This window comes from Microcebus murinus, chromosome 13 (genome assembly GCF_040939455.1).
Source record: "Microcebus murinus isolate Inina chromosome 13, M.murinus_Inina_mat1.0, whole genome shotgun sequence".
NCBI classification, from domain to species: Eukaryota; Metazoa; Chordata; class Mammalia; order Primates; family Cheirogaleidae; genus Microcebus; species Microcebus murinus.
In genome coordinates, this window is record NC_134116.1 from 36,163,445 (window position 1) to 36,182,546 (window position 19,102).

Here is a 19,102-nt window from a genome sequence, read left to right on the forward strand (position 1 = left end):
CTGGGGGTAACAGGTGCAGATATCTACCTGTCTTGTGGCCACCCAAGACCATGCTTCTTTCTGTAAGCTCCCCCAATAAAACACCGATCCCTGTGGATTTACTTTGGTGCTGGTGAAATAAATCCCCTTTTCATTGATATAGGTTTCTTTCTTTGTCACATATGAAATTCTTTCTTTGTGAACATGTTTCGCGGCTGGCTGTTCTTTTCCAGAAATCTGTCTTTAGTTCCTTGCAATAGAAACAAACTATTTTAATTATCATCTTTTTATAATATGTATATTTTAATATCTAGTCATGCAAGCACTCCTCATTAATTTTCTTTTTAGAAATTCTATCAGCTATCCTCATTTACTCATTTCTTTCAGACCACTTTAAAAATATTTTTTCAGGTTCCAAAATAAATATTGTACTGGAACTTTTGATTGAAATTGCATGAATCCTATAAAAGGGTTTGAGGAGAACTGACATGTATAATAAGCTTTTTACCTTTATGTTTTACCATAACATTTTTTTACTTTCTTCATCTGAATCCCACATTTTTCTTGTGGTGATTATGTTCTAGATTTTTATATTTTTCATGCTATTGCTCAGGAGTTATATAACACATGCCATATTATGTCATATGGTATATATATTTTAAAATATGTATATAATATAAAATTATATAATTTGTATATATATTAATTTTTCAGCAAGAATCCTAATTTTTTAGTCTGCTAGTGCTATGAGACAGGCACATTCTTACAAGTCATCCTTGTAGGATCATGATTCTAATTTAAGTCCATCTGGACTCCAGTCCCTGCACTTTTTATATACAAATTCCTTTTAAACTTTCACACACTACATCCCTAAATGACAAAAGAGAGAACCCTGGGGAGAAGCGGGAAGAGGGCAGGATTATAGGGATAGTTTTCTTCAAAACCCTTTAACTACAATAAGTTCTCTATACAGACATGTACCATGTTCATCTTGTCATTTTTGTGCATTTTCTAGAATATTCTCCTAGGATGTGTGTATCTCAGTTTGAAAAGTATGGTCTATAGTTCACTGTCTTACCCCGGGAGGCTGCATATAAAGGAGACTTTATAACATTTTAGAGCCAGGGAAACTTGGGTCTAGAGACAAAGGATAAATTATTTAGATCCTTAGAGCTCTCAAGTATACAATTACAATGATTATTCAGGACGATTGGTTCTCATGTCTAGAAGTAAGCCAGTTGTTATTTAATAGATAGCTATAAAATTCACTCTTCCAATTAATTATCACAATAAAAGGATGATTCTTAGCCTTAAAAAGTTTAGTAACTAACATAAAATGCAAGTCCAATAAATGTAGCTGTCATTTGGCAGAGAATCCATCTGAGAAAAAGCCTTTCCCAAATCTTAAAGTCACATGAATTTTTATAACAGTAAGCTGAAAACGCTTAAGGAATATAGTCTATAAAGACTTTTGATTAAAAGTGAACTTTGAGCAACTGCAGATAGGTACTCAGCAATAAATACATAACATAACATTCTTATTTCAAAGTTCTCAGCAAAAGAAATGAAAAATGGTCAATCAATGACCTAGAAATAGGACAGTGGCAGAAGAGAAACCATGTGGGACCAACCAAGATTCCCCTTAGACTGGTGGACCAAGGAATTTAGCCCCTTGCTCTTAAGGAGCTTTGGGAGTTAATGCCTGAATCATATGGGATACTACTGGTTAAATCATGTTTGCTTAAGTTGACTGCCAAGTGAATTATATGCAGTTCATTCCACAGTATGTGTTCAGTCATTCAAAACATCTCCTCTTTTGTTTACAAAGTCCCCAGGAATATGAATCTCTCAGGTATTTCGTGAAAATTCATACCTACAAAATGGTAGTTGAGGTGAGGGTGTTCCTGATTGTGTATATCACAACCAACATACACATACCAGATCACCTCCCTACTGAGGGAGGGAGGTGAGATTAAAACTTCATAAACATAATAAATAGCAAGACCGATTCCGCAAGCCACAAGTTGGAAATATATCCCATTAAATCTTAGTCATACATACGCACTATAATAACATTTTCACTTATTGCTGGGTAAGCAAATTCTCATTTCTATCATTTGCAGTCCCTTTATAGAAACAGAGTGTGACTGATTTCCTGCTAATATAAATTTTATGTGAAAGAAATTTGAAAAATCATTGAGAAAATTCAGTAAGAAAAAAGATGAGAGATTTCGCTTCACATTCTAGTTCAGACACTCTGATCCTAGCAAGTTGCTTAACATTTATGTTTTGCTTTCCTTTTCTAGAAAATTCAGAAATTAGACTCGATGAGCCTATACTCCTTTCCAATTAAAAAATTATGTCAATTAGATGAAAGATTCATATGAAGCTAAAATTTTAATGAAAATTCTGTTTTTCTGCATTCTCTCTCTATCCTGACATTTAGAACCATCCAAATGTTTTACTAAAATTTTTACTCGTGTCATATCTCAGTTTTCTCAGTTGATTTAGAAAAATCAACTGTAAACACTAGAGTACAGCAAATTATCTGGAAGGTCATATCTGTGTTATAAACTGTGGATGTGAAAGGCAGTTTTAAATTTAATCACTTTTCATGTAAAATAAAAGTATCCACAGTTGCTACACTTTAGTTTTCTGGTTACAATAAATATTTGAAAGCTAATTTATAAAATTCTTCCCTAAACCTTTGGGAATTAAGTACTGATATATCTAAACCGCTCTGAGACTGCAGGCGACCTGGCCAGCAACAGAAAGCAATGAAAACTGAAGTGTTCAAGATAGAGCCAGGGACACTGCGAATGCCTCCCTGGAGGACACAGAGCTGCAAGTTACAAGCTGCAGATAGTTCCTGCATTTCAATCCCGCAGCTCTGTACCATCGATGGAAATGGTGAGAAAAAATACAAGTCAGACAAGTCAGCTTAACTATTCATTATAAAAGAAAGTCTGGTTAAAATAACTTTTCTATTCTTACCAAAGTCTTCAAAAACTGGTTTTTCAGGACTAGGATATGAATAGAGGATGAAAATTGCCTCCATATACATTCATTAATCACGTCTTAGGTTAGAATTCAGAGTATAACGTAGAGAGGTTGGCCAAATGCACACAAATCCTGTGGGAAACCACACACTCCCACTTAACACCCCCCACCCCCACCCCCGCTTTTACTCCTTGGTGCGTTCACGTAAGAAACGGTGATTTCTCTTATTTTGGGAAGATAGAGTGGAGGATAGATTTGACATCTCTCTCTCGCAGTTCAGCTACTTGTATTGTTTTTAGCAGTTGAGAAAAAACAAATATGACTTAAATAAGACAAGAGAGTTCACTATTTCATTAAAGGTACCATTATGAAAACAGAAAGATCCTTGTTGAAAATGGTTTTATAGTCACATGAGAGAAGAGAGCATCGGGAGCCAGTCCCTTGACTTAAAGAATTTCCTATCCTTATATGTGTGACAGGATTCACCAGCTGACAGCTCCGCTTGGAAACTCAAATAGGTACTCATTTTGTGATGCCTGCAGTGTGTAAAACTCCCAAGAAGTTAAAAGTAATACAATCCAAAAACACAAGGAAGGGCAGAGCTGTTAACAAGCAAAACAGCCTGCTGGAAGCTGACAAAATTTAATTGGAAAAAAGACAAAGATAATACAGTAAGTTCTAATTGTTATCATTTGGAAGGAAAACAAAGAATGTTATGCCCATACAGCAGACGTATTTATGTTTGCAAATATAATTCAACTTACCTCTTTTGAGTGGAAAACCAGAATGTTTTTGGCTAACCAGCCTACAGTGGTTCCCCAGGTGGATCCAGCTGAAATGAATGGGTAGGCACCTGGAGTTTATTCCGTGTAGTTCAGCCTCTACCTGACTGTGCTAATGAACAGTTGAGAGGTTTCTCCCTCAGGGGCTGAGTCACTCAGGGAGGAGGTGGGTGGTATGAAACAGGGTGTCACCTTGTACAAATACCAATTCAATTAAAACAGTCTCACTCATGGGCCTGCTGTCTTTGTTTGGTAAATTCCTTATTTAATTTATAAGCTTGTTATGCCGAAAACAAAATATGCTCCTGTTATCACCCTTTTAACTGATATCGACAATACACACAACTATATCACTGATGAGATGGCATAGTACCCAACCTATTTTGGATTCTCTTTTAAAAAACAAAACAAAAACCTCGAGGTGGAAGGAAAGCCTCTCTGCCCACAGTTCCTGTAAGGCAGGGGCACAGACACACACGCGGGAAGTACACTCTTGAAGGAAGCAACTTCCTTTGGAAAAACAAAAGTCCTCGGGAACCCAGAAACCCTGGGATCAGAAAACAAAAGAGCAATGTGTTGCACAAATTCTATGCCTAGAATACTTTGTAAAACTATCAAAGGAAAAATATACCCTGGAATGAAAGAATTTTGATTCTTATGTTATTTCATTGTATATTAAAAAATGGTAAAAGGATGTTCGAAATGTCTTTCAGAGCTGAGGGCAGCAATAGGCTCCAATGTCAAAGGCTGCTTCTGCTAAGAGGAAGGAATAATGCAGAAAAGCCCTCCTAGGTGGGGGTTCCTATTACAGGTTCTGAAATAAACCCTCCACAATAGCCAAAGAGGCTTGAAAGAAGCTTAGCAAATCTGGAGCACCGCTGAGAGAAGCTGGCTCATTAGAATCTCCTGGGTCATCTTTATTCATCAGTCACACTAACAATTAACCAAATCCTCCCTTGAAGACTTCTCCTGAAAACCACGGTCCAGTTGAGGTATGCCCACAGAAATGACTATGACAAGAAACAGAAACATCCAGATTGGATAGCAAGGCAATTGCAGTATGTGGCAATTATGAACTGGGAGATCACTTCCTCAGTGTTCCCTAATGCTCCCTTATTCTGGGCTGAGAAATTTTAAAATCTCAAATGGAAAGCGTTCTTTCAAAGTCAAACATAGATACATGTCTATTCAGCCCTTTTATGGAATTTTATATGTGCAAAATATTTTTAAAATATGTTTTACATTTCTGTGATGCCCATAAATGTTGGTTAGAGTGAGGTTGGAAATTAATATTACAAATGAGAAAGTTGAAAAATAACTCAAAAATAAATTTGGCTAAACTCAAAAAATAAATTATAAGTTAGATTCCAAATGAAGGGCTAAAACAGTTTAAGAGCTACCTTGTAGGACTAGTAGCAATTTACATTATAAAATGTTTAAATGTATGTTTTTGTCCTTCATAAAATATAGAACCAGAAAAATAAGTTTCTACCTTATAATGAAGTAAAGCTTCCCACATTATAGCTGTTGAGTTTCCAAGCAATTTAAGGCTTTTGAGCTTCTAAGCAATTATTTTTGCATGTAATTAAGGGTTTCTCTTACTTCGTATACCACAACAGCCATATCACTAAAGCAAACCACTGTCTTTTCATTTGGAATCAAATCTCTAGTATAAAAAAAAACACTTGAGCAAAATTTAGACCTCCTTGTGCTGAGCACACACTCAACAAAAAGACTGCATCATATTTAAAATCTCACAGTGTAAAGAGGTCGAATAAAGAATGCGTTTGACCGAGGCGGGCGGATTGCTCAAGGTCAGGAGTTCAAAACCAGCCTGAGCAAGAGCGAGACCCCGTCTCTACTATAAATAGAAAGAAATTAATTGGCCAACTGATATATATATAAAAAAAAAATTAGCCGGGCATGGTGGCGCATGCCTGTAGTCCCAGCTACTCGGGAGGCTGAGGCAGAAGGATCACTCGAGCCCAGGAGTTTGAGGTTGCTGTGAGCTAGGCTGACGCCACGGCACTCACTCTAGCCTGGACAACAAAGCGAGACTCTGTCTCAAAAAAAAAAAAAAAAAAAAAAAAAAAAAAAAAAAAAAGAATGCGTTTGGGTGTGGAAGTGGCCAAAGAAGCTTAGCTTTGGTTTCACTCAGGCCTTGAACTGGGAAGCCTTGAGCATGCCTAGAATAACTTGGCTTCACCACACCTATTTCACTGTGAGTATCAGAGTTCTTGAGGTTTCTTTAGAATGGAAGCTCAGAGTCTGAGATGGCAATGGTTTTATCTCAGTTGTCAATGCCAATTGACTGGTGGTGGCTTTCTGGAGGGATATGATGAAGTTTGTAAGGCAAGTTTGGACTCCAGAGGAGAGTCATGGTTAATTAGCAATATCAACCACAGATCTTAGATGGGGGAATGTTTGTTGACCCTGCCTTGTAAAGTTAGACATTGCAACATCATATTGCTTTCTCTATGTGTTGGATACAACTGGCCAACAAAACAACCAGCCAAAATGAGCACTTATTACTACATGATAACAAAAATAGCAAACACTTATATAGCACTTTGAATGTGCCAGGCATTGTTCTAAAAAGCTTTTATACATTCATTTAATAATTGTTATTAAATGATAGTCAACTCCTCACTCCAGAGAGATTCCAAAACTGATATTGAAAATGCAAATAATACAAAGAGGACAAACCAGCATCTCAAAACTCTCTAATCTATTATTCCAGGACTTTGAGAGTTTGAAAGACAGAGGACTCCCCGTTTTCCTTCCAGATGGAGGAAACAAATATTATGTGCCTGTTAAAACAAAAGAGGTATTGTTAACGTGGTAATTACAGAGCCAATTTCTCTTTGGGAGTAGATGGATGTCAGAATTAATGAATTACCACCAGTGCTGCAAGAGCTGGTTCATTGCTTAATACACTTTGATGGCACCAGCATGATGTAGACCAATGGAGACCACAGCACAGAACCCAGGGGAGCCTGAATTCAATTTGCTATACAGACTCACTATTTATTATGGGCAAATCACTGAACCCTTATCCCATGTCTTTTTTAGTGCAGTGAAATTGATGATAACCATCACTTCACCAACTGGATAGATCACGATGATGATATCAAGGTCTTTTTTTTTTTTTCTAATGTATTTATTCACTGGGATTCAGGATAATAGAGAACACATACTTGGCTGTTAAAAAGCTTCAGTTACCAGAAAACCTCTTTTCTTGCTTTTTTACTGATTCTTCTCCTCTAAAGTCTGTGTGTCTCTAGGAAAGTCATTGGTTTTAGGTGAGCTAAAGGGCAGCTAGATACTTGCAACAGTGATGCGCCTTTGCCTGGCTTCCGGTCCTCATCAGGGGCCTGGGGCCTGTCACTCCTCCTCCTCTCAGGTGCAGGGTTCACATCTATGAAGTGATAGGCTGGGCCAGGTGGCCAGGAGGTCCCATGAGTCTGTGTCTTTACTGCCTGTATGTTTTCCAAAATAGGATCCGTTATAAAAAGGGGCTGTGCGGTTACATAAGCGTGCGAGACGCCTCGCGTTATGTCCTCCGTGGGAAATCCCCGGAGCATGGCATCCAACTCTGAACGGCACTGCCTAAAGGGAACATGGTTAGCTTTATTCACCCCGGTGTTTCCCACACTTCTGAGGTCGTGGAATCTTTTGTCCAGGTACGTCACGGAACATCCCACAGAACTCGTGCTCTCCAGTCTACACTTCAGGGACACTGCCTTCCAGTGTTGGGTGCATAACAGGCAATTCCAAACCTGTGCTCTAGACTACATCAGGACGGATCAGGAGAATTCGGTCCTGAGTTCCTGAGGCTTTCTGACTCTTCTTCGAGCTTCAAAGAAGTAACTGCTGTTGGCCTAAGAATTCAGCAGATTTTAGGCATTGTTGATGACAATTATAATACTGATGACCAAAATAACAATAACAAGAGCAGCAGCATGTGCCAATCACTTGCTAGGTGCTTTTCAAGTATTATTTCATTTGATCCTCACTAAACCCTACACTATAGGAACTGTTGTTATGTCCATATTACAGATGAAAAAACAAAAGCCCAAGATCACACAGCTAGAAATCAGACACGTCCAAGTATTCCAATCTACGTATGCTAACTGTGGAGCCCACATTCCTGCTTATGAACCCCCACTGACTCTCCAAAGTACCAGAAAGGAGAATGGGCACTTCAACCAAGAAACTATTGCTGATCTCCAGACTACAGAGTGAGCTAAGGTTACAGTAGACCTGAGCCTAGACTAATAGGTGACAGCAAAATACTATGGCTGTAGCAGAAAATATATGTATATGTGCATGCATTTCTATTGTTTATAGTATCAAAAATAATATACAACAGCCCACATTCATTAACTTACAATGCCAGAGCCAGAGAATGACAAGGAATTGCTCCAAATTCTAGGGTCTTTTAATGATAGTGTAGATATAGCTCACCATTTTTCTTTTAGATCATTTTTTAGGGCAGTTTTAGGTTCACAGCAAAATTGAACATAAAGTTCAGAGAGTTCACATATACCCCCAGCCTCCCCACTATCAACACCCCCACCACAGTGATAGATTTGTTCCACATCATCACCCAAAGTCCATAGTATATTGGGGTTCACTCTTGTTATTGTATATTCTATGAGTTTAGATAAATGTATAATGACATACACTCACCATTATAGTATCAAACAAAGCAATTTTGCTGCCCTAAAAATCATCTGTGCTTTGCTTACTCACCCTTTTTTTCCCCTTAACCCCTCCCATCCACTGATCTTTTTACTGTCTCCATAGTTTTGCCTTTTGTGGAATGTTACATAGTTGGAATCACACAGTATGAAGAATTTTCAGATTGGCTTCTTTTACTTAGTAATATGCATTTAAGTTTCCTCCACGTCTTTTCATGGCTTGATAGTTCATTTCTTTTTAATGCTAAATAATATCCCATTGTCTGGAAATACCTCCTATTTATTCATTCACCTAGTGAAAGACATCTTGGTTGCTTCCAAGTATTGGCAATTATAAATAAAACTGCTATAAACATCCGTGTGTAATTTTCTTTTTAAAAATGTATTTATATATAATATTTTGAACCATTAATATATTTGTAATCTTCAAAAATGAAAAAGCATAAAAAGGAATACAATGAAAAGTCTTCCTCTCCCTCCAAGCCTCTCCAACAACAACAACAAAATAGTTAGTAGTTTCTTCTGGGCCCTTCTGGAGACTTTTATGCATATACAAACAAATATAAGATATGGAGATTTCCTCCATTTTTACACAAAAGTTTGCATATTACATTGTTCTGAATCTTGCTTTTGTCCTTTTACATTATATTCTGAAGATATTTGTATATTCATTTTTCACATCTGCTGGGTATTCTATAGTATGGATGGTCCATAATCTGTCATCAATCCACTATTGATGGACATTTCCATCATTTCTAAACTTTCACTGACAAATAATGATGCAGTGAATAACACTGCACATAAATCATTTGGCATGTGTGTGAATATATCTGGAATATATCTGTAAGATAAATTCTTAGAAATGTAATTTGCTGGGCCCACGGGTTTATACATTTAAACTTAAGTAGATGAATATTGCCAAATTGCCCTCTGTAATGCCATTTGCCAATTTATCCCTCTCATCCTCATTTATCCTCTTCTTGCAAACATTTGTGCACTTAACAAACATTAAGTGCCTACTATGCTCTAATATTGTTTCAGTCCCAAGGGACAGGAAAATTAATGAGATCCAGTTCTTGCTCACCAGGAAGTTACAATTTGTTTGGGGGGACAGACATTTAATTAAACAACTATAATATATCATGATAAAGTAATACAGAGCAATTTTCAAGGCCAGGCATTGCATGGTGGAGAGAACAGAGAATTCTTCCTAGGCCTGGGAGGTGATTTTGATGCTGAATTTAAAAGTTTGAGTGGACAATTATTACATGGTCAAGAGGGAGAAGAACCATCCATCCACTCTGCCAGCCTAGATCTTCTTAACTTCTTCCAGATTTCTGCTTAATAGTGAATATTTCGTTGGTTTCTCCCTCCATTCCTGAACCAAAAGAGCAGTTTGGTAGCCCAGCAACCCCAATTGCTCAGGGTGTTATGTGGCCACATTTTCCTAGTCTCATGGGCTTCTGTGGACACTCATGATCTGCAGTGCACCTATAGTGCAATCCTCTGGGCTGCAGGTTGAAATAAACAATTCCACAGGAATAGGATGGAAGAATTGCTTTTTCCTCCACTAAAAAACTTAGAAAGGCAAATCCATTTTCCTAATTAAAATCTTTTAAACTCAGATTGCTAATTCATAATTTCATAATCTTCTCTCCTGATTTTCCTTAATTCATTGTTAATTCTTCTACTTTATACCAGTCTCTCTATTGCCAAATATTTAATAGTATTATAACATAAGCCCCTGGAAATCAGAACCCAGGCCTTCGCACTTGTCTTTATACTAACACACAGCATAGGTTTTGACTCACAGAAGCACTCAGTGAGTGCGTGGCTGAACAAATGAACAATGATCATACACAACAAGTGTGCATACACACGGGGTACTCATTGTTTACAAAAGCCTGGTTTATCTGTTTTATAAATCTGATTTTACTATCAGATTTTTCTATTCCTGGCTAGAAGACTAATATTATCTCTTCAACTCACCTGTAACACCCACTGCTTTCTTTAAACAAGGAAATATTTATCTACATTTTACAGAGATTGCCCCCAAATACTTATCATAGTTGAACTTATTGCCCAAGGTTGGAACCTACATCATCATTGCCTCATGGCTCACCGTTTCTCCCTATTCTAAATCATGTCCCATTGATTCATCACTGAACCATGACCATGAATTTTACCTCCTAACTCAGCCTAAACCTCCCCTTCCACTTGACTCCCACCACCTACCTAATTCAGGGCCTCATGATCTTAAGGGCATACTACTTTAATTACCTGCTACCTGTCCTCTTCTCTTTTTAAATCTAACCCTGCTGAACCAGTTAGGTTCTTTCAGGTTGTAAGGATGGTTCATGGGAGCCTCAGTTGATGGGCACACACTAACAGTAGCAGTTAAGCAGAACAGACTCACAGAGCCCAAAGTGATGATACTTAGAAATGTACAGTTTATTACAAGAAAAAGATATAGTGTATAGCTTCATTAAAGATAAGCTTCATAGCTAAAGGTTGTCTCACAGTAAAGGGTCAGAGAGGCCATGTGCAAGCTCCAATTGTCCTTCTTCTAGGAGATTCTTCTCAGGATCACTTTCTGTCTCAGGTCAAGAACCATTGACTTGTGAATGGAACACCCAAAGGCAGTGTCAGCTGGGATTTCTTATGCCCTGCTGGTCATGTAGGCAGAGCCTGCTATGTGACCAGGGTGTCTGGGGTCTCACCAGATACCAATCGTAAATCTCACTGTTATCAATAAACAGTGCTGATCAGCTAGTACAAATCATCCTGAAACTCTTAGGGTGCATGGTGATGAAACAACGCTACCAATCAGTATGATTTGGACATGTTGCATGCTGTGCAGCTCATTTCTTATTTTAGTAGACTAACTCAGGCTAATTCCAGGCATGCTGGCATTAACATTCACAGCGCAGAGGGTTTAGTCTAAAGACATGGGGCTTCAAGGAAGGCAGGATAGTGTCTCAGCAGCCTTAGATGTTAAGTAATATTTGCTGCTGGTTACTTTGTAAAAATAACACTAGTTGTCCAGTACAAATCTGGGAACCCAAGAGAATCTCTAAGTGTCTCCCATGTTCACAACTCAGTTCTCTAACTTTGATTCTCAACCTGCTTCCTCTTTCTACAGTGCTGCCAATTTATCATAGTCTCTGCATGTTTCAGTTTAAATCCCCTGAGAAAGACCTGTTTGAGTCACTCTCCTGTACTGTGTTCCTATGGGTAGAGTTCCTGTACCAGGCCATCTGTTGGGTCTCTGGCTAGTCATAAGGAACAGTTTTGGTCAGGCACATACCCCATTTCAATCAGCAGTGACTAAGGTCACAGCACTTTATGGTTGAAAGCATGGTTCTGGCCGGGCGCCGGTGGCTCACGCCTGTAATCCTAGCACTCTGGGAGGCCGAGGCGGGAGGATTGCTCGAGGTCAGGAGTTCGAAACCAGCCTGAGCAAGAGTGAGACCCCAGCTCTACTCTAAATGGAAAGATATTAATTGGCCAACTGTCCCAGCTACTCGGGAGGCTGAGGCAGTAGGATTGCTTGAGCCCAGGAGTTTGAGGTTGCTGTGAGCTAGCCTGATGCCATGGCACTCACTATAACCTGGGCAACAAAGTAAGACTCTGTCTCAAAAACAAACAAACAAACAAACAAAAACAAAGCATGGTTCCCCTAAGCCTTGGAACTGCTTATAAGTGGGCTATAGGCGTGGCTCACATCCCATTGTAAATATTTCCCCAGGAAAGACAGTCCATCCACTAATGCTATTAATATTTCTCCAAAATGCAGATGCAATCATGTCACTCACCAGCTTCCAACCTATCATAAGTTCCCCACGTACCATAAAATTTAAATTACATACACAACTCTGTTGTCCAAAGCAGCAGCGACTAGCCACATGTGGCTATTTAAAATTTGAATTAATTCAAATCAAATAAATGTAAAATTAATTTCTTCAGTTATATCAGTCATATTTTAAATAGCACATTGGATAGGAAAGATAGAAAAAGGAGAAAGCAGGTCTAGAATGTCTTTTTTTTCCTTGTGAATGAAATTTTTATTTATATACTGTATGTAGAAGCAGACATATAAATTCTTAGACAATCAATTTCTAAAAATGTGTCAGAAATTACTATAATTTGTTTACAAACCAAAACATGCATTAAAACCAATGCACTTTAGATAATTCACTCTCTGGTGTTCTCAGTACAAATTAGAATGCCTTTTTTAAAAATTATATTTGTTTTTAATTGTTTTTCACCCACGTGTACTGGAACAAGAATGCCTTTTTATTTTTTTTATTTTTTTTATTTATTTATTTTTTTTTTTTTGAGACGGAGTCTCGCTTTGTTGCCCAGGCTGGAGTGAGTGCCGTGGCGTCAGCCTAGCTCACAGCAACCTCAAACTCCTGGGCTCAAGCGATCCTCCTGCCTCAGCCTCCCAAGTAGCTGGGACTACAGGCATTCGCCACCATGCCCGGCTAATTTTTTGTATATATTAGTTGGCCAATTAATTTCTTTCTATTTATAGTGGAGATGGGGTCTCGCTCTCGCTCAGGCTGGTTTTGAACTCCTGACCTCGAGCAATCCGCCCGCCTCGGCCTCCCAGAGAGCTAGGATTACAGGCGTGAGCCACCGCGCCCGGCCAAGAATGCCTTTTTAAAGTCACTGCAACTATTCCAGGCTCATCTCTCACCACTTCCCCACATGTGCTCTAGGCTCTTGTCACATTGAAATCCTTGCTGTTGCTCAAACACACTATAATACTTCAGACTTTTGATATCTGTCCTTAAGTCATGCCTGTGATCTGAGCTATCCTTTTTCCTTGTCACCTTGTGATCCCTCATTTAGCCTAGAAGGCCCAGCAAACAAAACCTGTTCTGTGAAGATTTTCCCACCATACCAGACCCCAAACACAGGTAGTCTCCCTCTTTCTCTTTGCTCTGAAAGAACTCTGTATATTCTTCCATTATAGCACTTAACTACATTTTATGATTAACTAGAAAGAGAGGGAGAAAGACAGAGAGAGAAGCCTTGAGGTCATTGAGAAAACTGTGAGGCAATTTCTTCTTTATTTCATGCATGAATCTTGTGCTCTTTTTAAATTCTTGATATGTTTTTAACTTTTTAACGTATTGTTTCCATTTTATTTTCTATTTCTCTCCTGAATATGCAGTTCTTTAAGGAAGAAAAAAATGCCATATATTTATACATTTGGATGTCTTCTATACAAACAAATCATGACTTTTACCAGTTCTACTACTAATACCTGATAAAAAAAATTTAAAAATAACAAACCAATCAAATTGCCAAGGCAGGATAAAATGAAATGTTAAGGCCTAATGTAATTCATTTTTATACGTAGAGGCACAATATTGAGCTGTAATTCCAAAGTCATTATCTGTTTAAAATATGACAGTTACTAAAAACTTATAGATTACTTCCCCTCAATCAGGGGCAATTTCCAAGAAATCATCAAGATTCTTGCCCACAAAGCAAATGTACGTGGATAAAATATGACACCCCTTGCCTTGAGCACAGATAGAGTCAAAAGTTAATATAAAAGCTTCACACAGAATAAAAATGTTATGACAGCTCTTTTCATTAACATGACTGATACAGCTCAGAATCAACTCTTTTTGTTCTTTGTCTATGGACAGAGGTCAGCAATTGTTTTCTTAAAGGGCCAGATAGTAAATAATTTATTTTAGGGTTTGTGGGCCATACATAAAAACTCCACTCTGCCGTGTCACAGCAGAAATCGGCCATAGACAATATAGCAAAGGCCTGGGTGTGAGCAGAAACATCTGCAGCAGCTGCAGCTGGCAGCACTTGGCCAACCTCTGGTCTATGCCAACCAATCCTATTGGAAAAACAACCCTCTTCCTTTTATCTCCTCCCTATGGAGGAGGGATGCTAAATGATGAAAGGATCACAAGTCTTTAGTCAAAACCTCTTTGCCAGACAGGAATACTGATGTTCTGAGTGATTCCGGTGACTTGACGAAGATCCAACGTTAGTGTGGAAGTAAGACCTAACTTCATGCACAATTGTGGAACGTTTCTTGACCACTTAGTATGTCAGGTAAGCTTCTGAACACTTACATCTTCTCTGATTTCATCCTTACAACAACTTTCTAAAGTACTGCTATCATCTTCATTTCACAGATGAAGAAACGGATTCAGAGAGGTTAAGCAACATGGCCTGAGTTTCATAGCAGGCAAATGAAACAGGAAAGAGCCAGAGTTTTTAACCTTCTGCTTCTTGCTGCTTCTCTTGCAATACTCCCACTCTTCCACTTTCCACTGGATGCTAGTCTATGGTCCTCTTGAGTGAAAGCCTTTTCAATGTAGCATGTGTGTGCTTTCTCTTCTTGGAATCCAGCACTGGAGTTCCTACTATTGCATCTGACCTATGCTGTCATGGATAGAATGTTTTTCCCCCTCAGAAGCACTCCCAAAACCTGACTTGTTTATCCAGTCTAACTATAATTCTGCAATACAGAAACAAGGAGTGGACCTTGATGTTACACACCCATGACCAACCCCACGTAGAAAGGCTGGGAAATGTCATTGTTTGATCTTTGCTTACGCAACAACACCGATCTGAAAAGACCACAACCACAGTTGACTTCGTGCTCCCTCCTACCCTGTCTGACTCCTAGAGCAGCTTTGTGGCTCATCCCGGTGTCCACAGCCACTAAGGGGTCAGGGCAGGTCCCCAGAAAAACAACTGGAATTTCCTTTCATTCACAGCCAAAACCCACATGATTCTTTTAGATAATTGTGCCTTCCTGGTACCCCAATATTGCATTAGGTTAGCCTCCTCACACTTCATGCACTTTGTTTTTCCATAAGCCCTATCAAACAAGTAGGTGTAGAAATGTAGGAAGGAATAAAGAGATATTAAGTGCACGCTTCTTTTCTAAATAAATGTATTTCCTTGTGAAGGTTTGGCAAGTGTCATAACTAAAGCCTCCACCATTGAAAGAAAAAGGTATCTGAAGCTAAATGACAAATTATGAGCTAAAATAAAATGTTTTCTAAGTTGATGTGTTCATGTCATAGAATCAAATATTCTTCATGTAACCTACACATGAATGTAAACCATCATTACTTGTCCATTTACTTAGTAAAGGTTGTGCAGTCTATGCACTCTTATTTTTATCTCAGACTCTAGAAGAGGGTATCTATAAAGCACATTATCCTAACATTATTAATATCTATAAGTGTATATTCCCTCTCTGCCTTTCCTTTCCCAACCAAGGCCTATTTTGCATTTGTGAAAATAGATAAATTCCAATGGGAAAAATTAAATGAGAGAAAAAAAAAATCTGTTTTACAGCAAAAGTAGTTCCCAGTGGGTTCCTAATGAAGCCACATTATAAGGTCCATTGTCCTTCACTCTTCCTTTCAAATCTTTATTTCTCCCAACAGTAAGGGAAAAAACATCCGGAGTTGAATTGGGTGAGGTAGCCCATAGCAGTCTCCAGGAAAGTAAGGCAAAACTCAATAGTGAGGCAACGGGTCGTACGATCAAAACAGCAGCTTCAAAATCCACCTTCTCTTTTCCTCACTCAGCAGAGCCCAAAGCAGAGAGAAACTGGGGCTCTTTCAGGTGCTACCTGAGGTGACTGCAAAGATTGCAAGGAAAGAGCATTGACATATTTCACAGATTTTGCAGAAGCAAATCAAGAAAGGTTAAAAATTATATCAGTGAAATCATTTTCTGCAAGTAAACAAATACAGAAAAACTACAACAAAAATTTACCGTCTGGAGAACCTCGGTAGAGCACTTCAGATACCGGCGGGCAAATTCCTAACCACAGTAAACAAATTCTAATGTTCCATCTGAAGTTTCTACTGCCCTCTGTACAGCTGGGCAGCTTCCTGGGTCTCTTGGAAAAAGGTATGCAGCCTGCCCTGTGGGCTGGCCCACCCTTCACAACCAAACCTGACAAGGCTGAGCAAATACAATCTCAAAGGCAAAGACATTCTTTAGGGATTGTGCAAACGAATTTGGCAGCTGCGTCTTCCCCATGAGGTGTGGCATAAAGAACAAGTTCCTCAGCCAGGGGCACAGGATTATCTACAGTCTCTCATAGGAGAAATCACTATTAAACTGTACACATCCAGAAATCCACCTTTAACTTAAAATGCCTGTAAACCTTCCTCTGCTACTAATACCTTTAAGATATTTATTTTTTTTTAAAGTTACTTATATTGAACCAAGTAAAGGATGGAACTGTTACAGGATATTTTGCACAAATATCTTTTCTCCTCCTCTCCTTTCTTCCTTCCTTCCCTCCATAGAGCACCCGTGAAACAGCTCCTGACTTTTATGGTGTAGCCTGAAAATCCAGTAAGGATGACTCAAGTATCTCTTACGTGCCAGGAGGGGAGGTAGGCCTTGCACCCAGAACAGACTTCCTCCACAGAGTTCTTTTTCAATCCTACAGAGCACTGTGTGAGCAAAGACATGCCAATGTCCTTTTAACCATAACCTTGTTTCCACAGGCCAGGTCAGTTGTGGGAAAAGTCAAAGGCTTAAGAAGAATTTGGTTGCAGCCCCTACCTTTTTATCACCAGGATTCCTAGTAGACCTAACCTAAGGTCTAGGTTACTGCCTTTCTATTTTTCTACTTTTGATGTCAACTTTGAGCAGGCTCTGCCATGGGGTGATGAAGGCGCTATTACTTGTGGGCCTTTCTGTGGGAGGGAGGAGCCGCCTGGGAGTGAGTGAATCAGGAGACTGCACAAGTGAGCTGGGCTGTCACCCAGGTCAAGGGCTGAGTCTTTCTTGATTCTCAGTGGGAGTCGGTTGTCACGGCCCTGTGAGTCACCTGCGAACTACGCATGACCTTCATGGATGCCAGAATTGAGTGGGTGGAGCATTGAAGAATTTGGGGGTTTGTTGTCTTTTTGTTTTTTCAATAAAGAACACTCTTCTACTTGTCCATGGGTAGGGGTACTGAAAAACAAGAAAGATGCTGGAGAAAGAAGCCACACAAAATGTCTACGGGATATTATCAGCCTTTTGGGACTAGATTACAGTTAACTCAGGGACAGAAACCTGTACTGTCTGTAATCACTTCTGTTTGTGTGCTGGAGCAGAAATTATGAGTGAATAGTGATTTGCAGCCTTTTCCTCTCCCCGGCCCATTCTAGAGCATTTGAGCATTGCCCACTCGACTTTACCCTCTACTTCCTGTTTCCCAGGTTGACTCTCAGGAGGAAAGTGATCACAGCTAAAGATCAACCAAACACCATAAGACCTGCACAAGATGCAGGAGAAGGAAGCTGATGTGTCCTAAAACTCTACTATATGGTGAGGAAGGAGGTGATAAGAAAGCAAAAGGGCAGGAAGAGGGATTATGAATTGGAGCCAGTAATTGGGAGATAAGGAAGGGAGTAGGAGATGCCCTGGAGCTGCTGAGCGCTAGAGAAGTGAGAAGTACTACTCAAAAAACTTTGATTGCCTGTACCTACCAACATAAAAACATTTTGAGCACATACCACCTATAGATACGTTTACTTATTTTTAAATTAAATAATTGTACTTTCGTATATTTTGTGTTGTGCGGATTATCTGTGGGCAACCCAGCACCATCTGTCTTCCAAAATCCTTGACTTGCAAGGACTAAAATATTAGGAACTACATTTCTCAGAATGCCGGCCAGCAGACTTTTGGGTTACATTCAGCCTGTGAGAGATAGTCACACAGGCTTGGGAGGTGAAATAGGATAGAAATCTTAATATTGTTTCTGAGCCACAGGCAAGCAGGTCGTGTGTTTTGGCAGACAGCAGATATAAGATGTTTCCGAAAGCTTCCCAGCATCGTCCTGTGAATCATTTCATTTTAGTGGTGAACGGGCAGCTGAATCATGGTTAACCGTTCCCTGCAATTCCTGAAACTCCCTGTTTCGTGAAAGCCATCAGCAGCCTTCCTTAACATCATCCCCCCATGGTCTCCTTGGTAGAAATCTCACTTTTGGTCTCCTTGGCAGAAATCTCACTTCACCTTATAAAGCATAATGTACAGATAGAAATTTAAAAGGATAACGTAAATACTATTTTAGTTATTTTACTTTATAAATAATGTAAAAATTGTTTTCTCAATAAAAATGTAAATTGTGAGCCAAATAAGTCTCTCTCTCTTTTTTTTTTCTTTTATAATTTACTCAGCCTTGGGTATTTTGTTACAGAAACACAAAATGGACTAAGACAGTGCCATTTGCTATTTATTTGTGGTAGGCTGAAAAACGGTCCCCTCAAGATACCCACATCCTAATCCCTAGAACCTGTGAATGTTACCTTCCATGGGAAATGGGATTTTGCAGATATGACAAAGTTAAGAATCTTGAGATGGGCAGTTATCCAGTGGGCCCATTGTCATCACAAGCATTTTTATAAGAGGGAGACAAGAGGGTCATGGTAAGTCAGGTGATGTGACGATGGAAGTCAGGGTGGTTGGAGAGTCACAGGCTGAAAGTCAGTGAAAAGTGAGGGTTCTGCTGCCCACCCTGCACTGTCAACACCTGGCACGCCCTGTGAGACACATGACCCTGTGACACACGTACCGGGCAAAGGCGCCAATGTCAGCTCATATGCTAAATATTGGCAAAATTTGATT

At 39.2% G+C, this 19,102-nt stretch overlaps 1 protein-coding gene across 3 annotated transcripts in view; it reads right to left on the reverse strand.

The window, feature by feature from the left end:
• SCEL (sciellin) overlaps window positions 1–16,362 on the reverse strand; it is a 121,129-nt gene extending 104,767 nt beyond the window's left edge. For 2 of the 3 annotated variants that reach the window (XM_020290298.2, XM_076009351.1), the window contains exon 1: window positions 3,744–3,891. The gene's annotated coding sequence lies outside the window, so the exon portion shown is untranslated. Of the gene's footprint in view, window positions 1–3,743; window positions 3,892–16,240 lie in introns of those variants that run through there. The other variant, XM_020290304.2, reaches the window with a different exon arrangement.
• Between the last annotated feature and the right edge of the window lie 2,740 nt (window positions 16,363–19,102).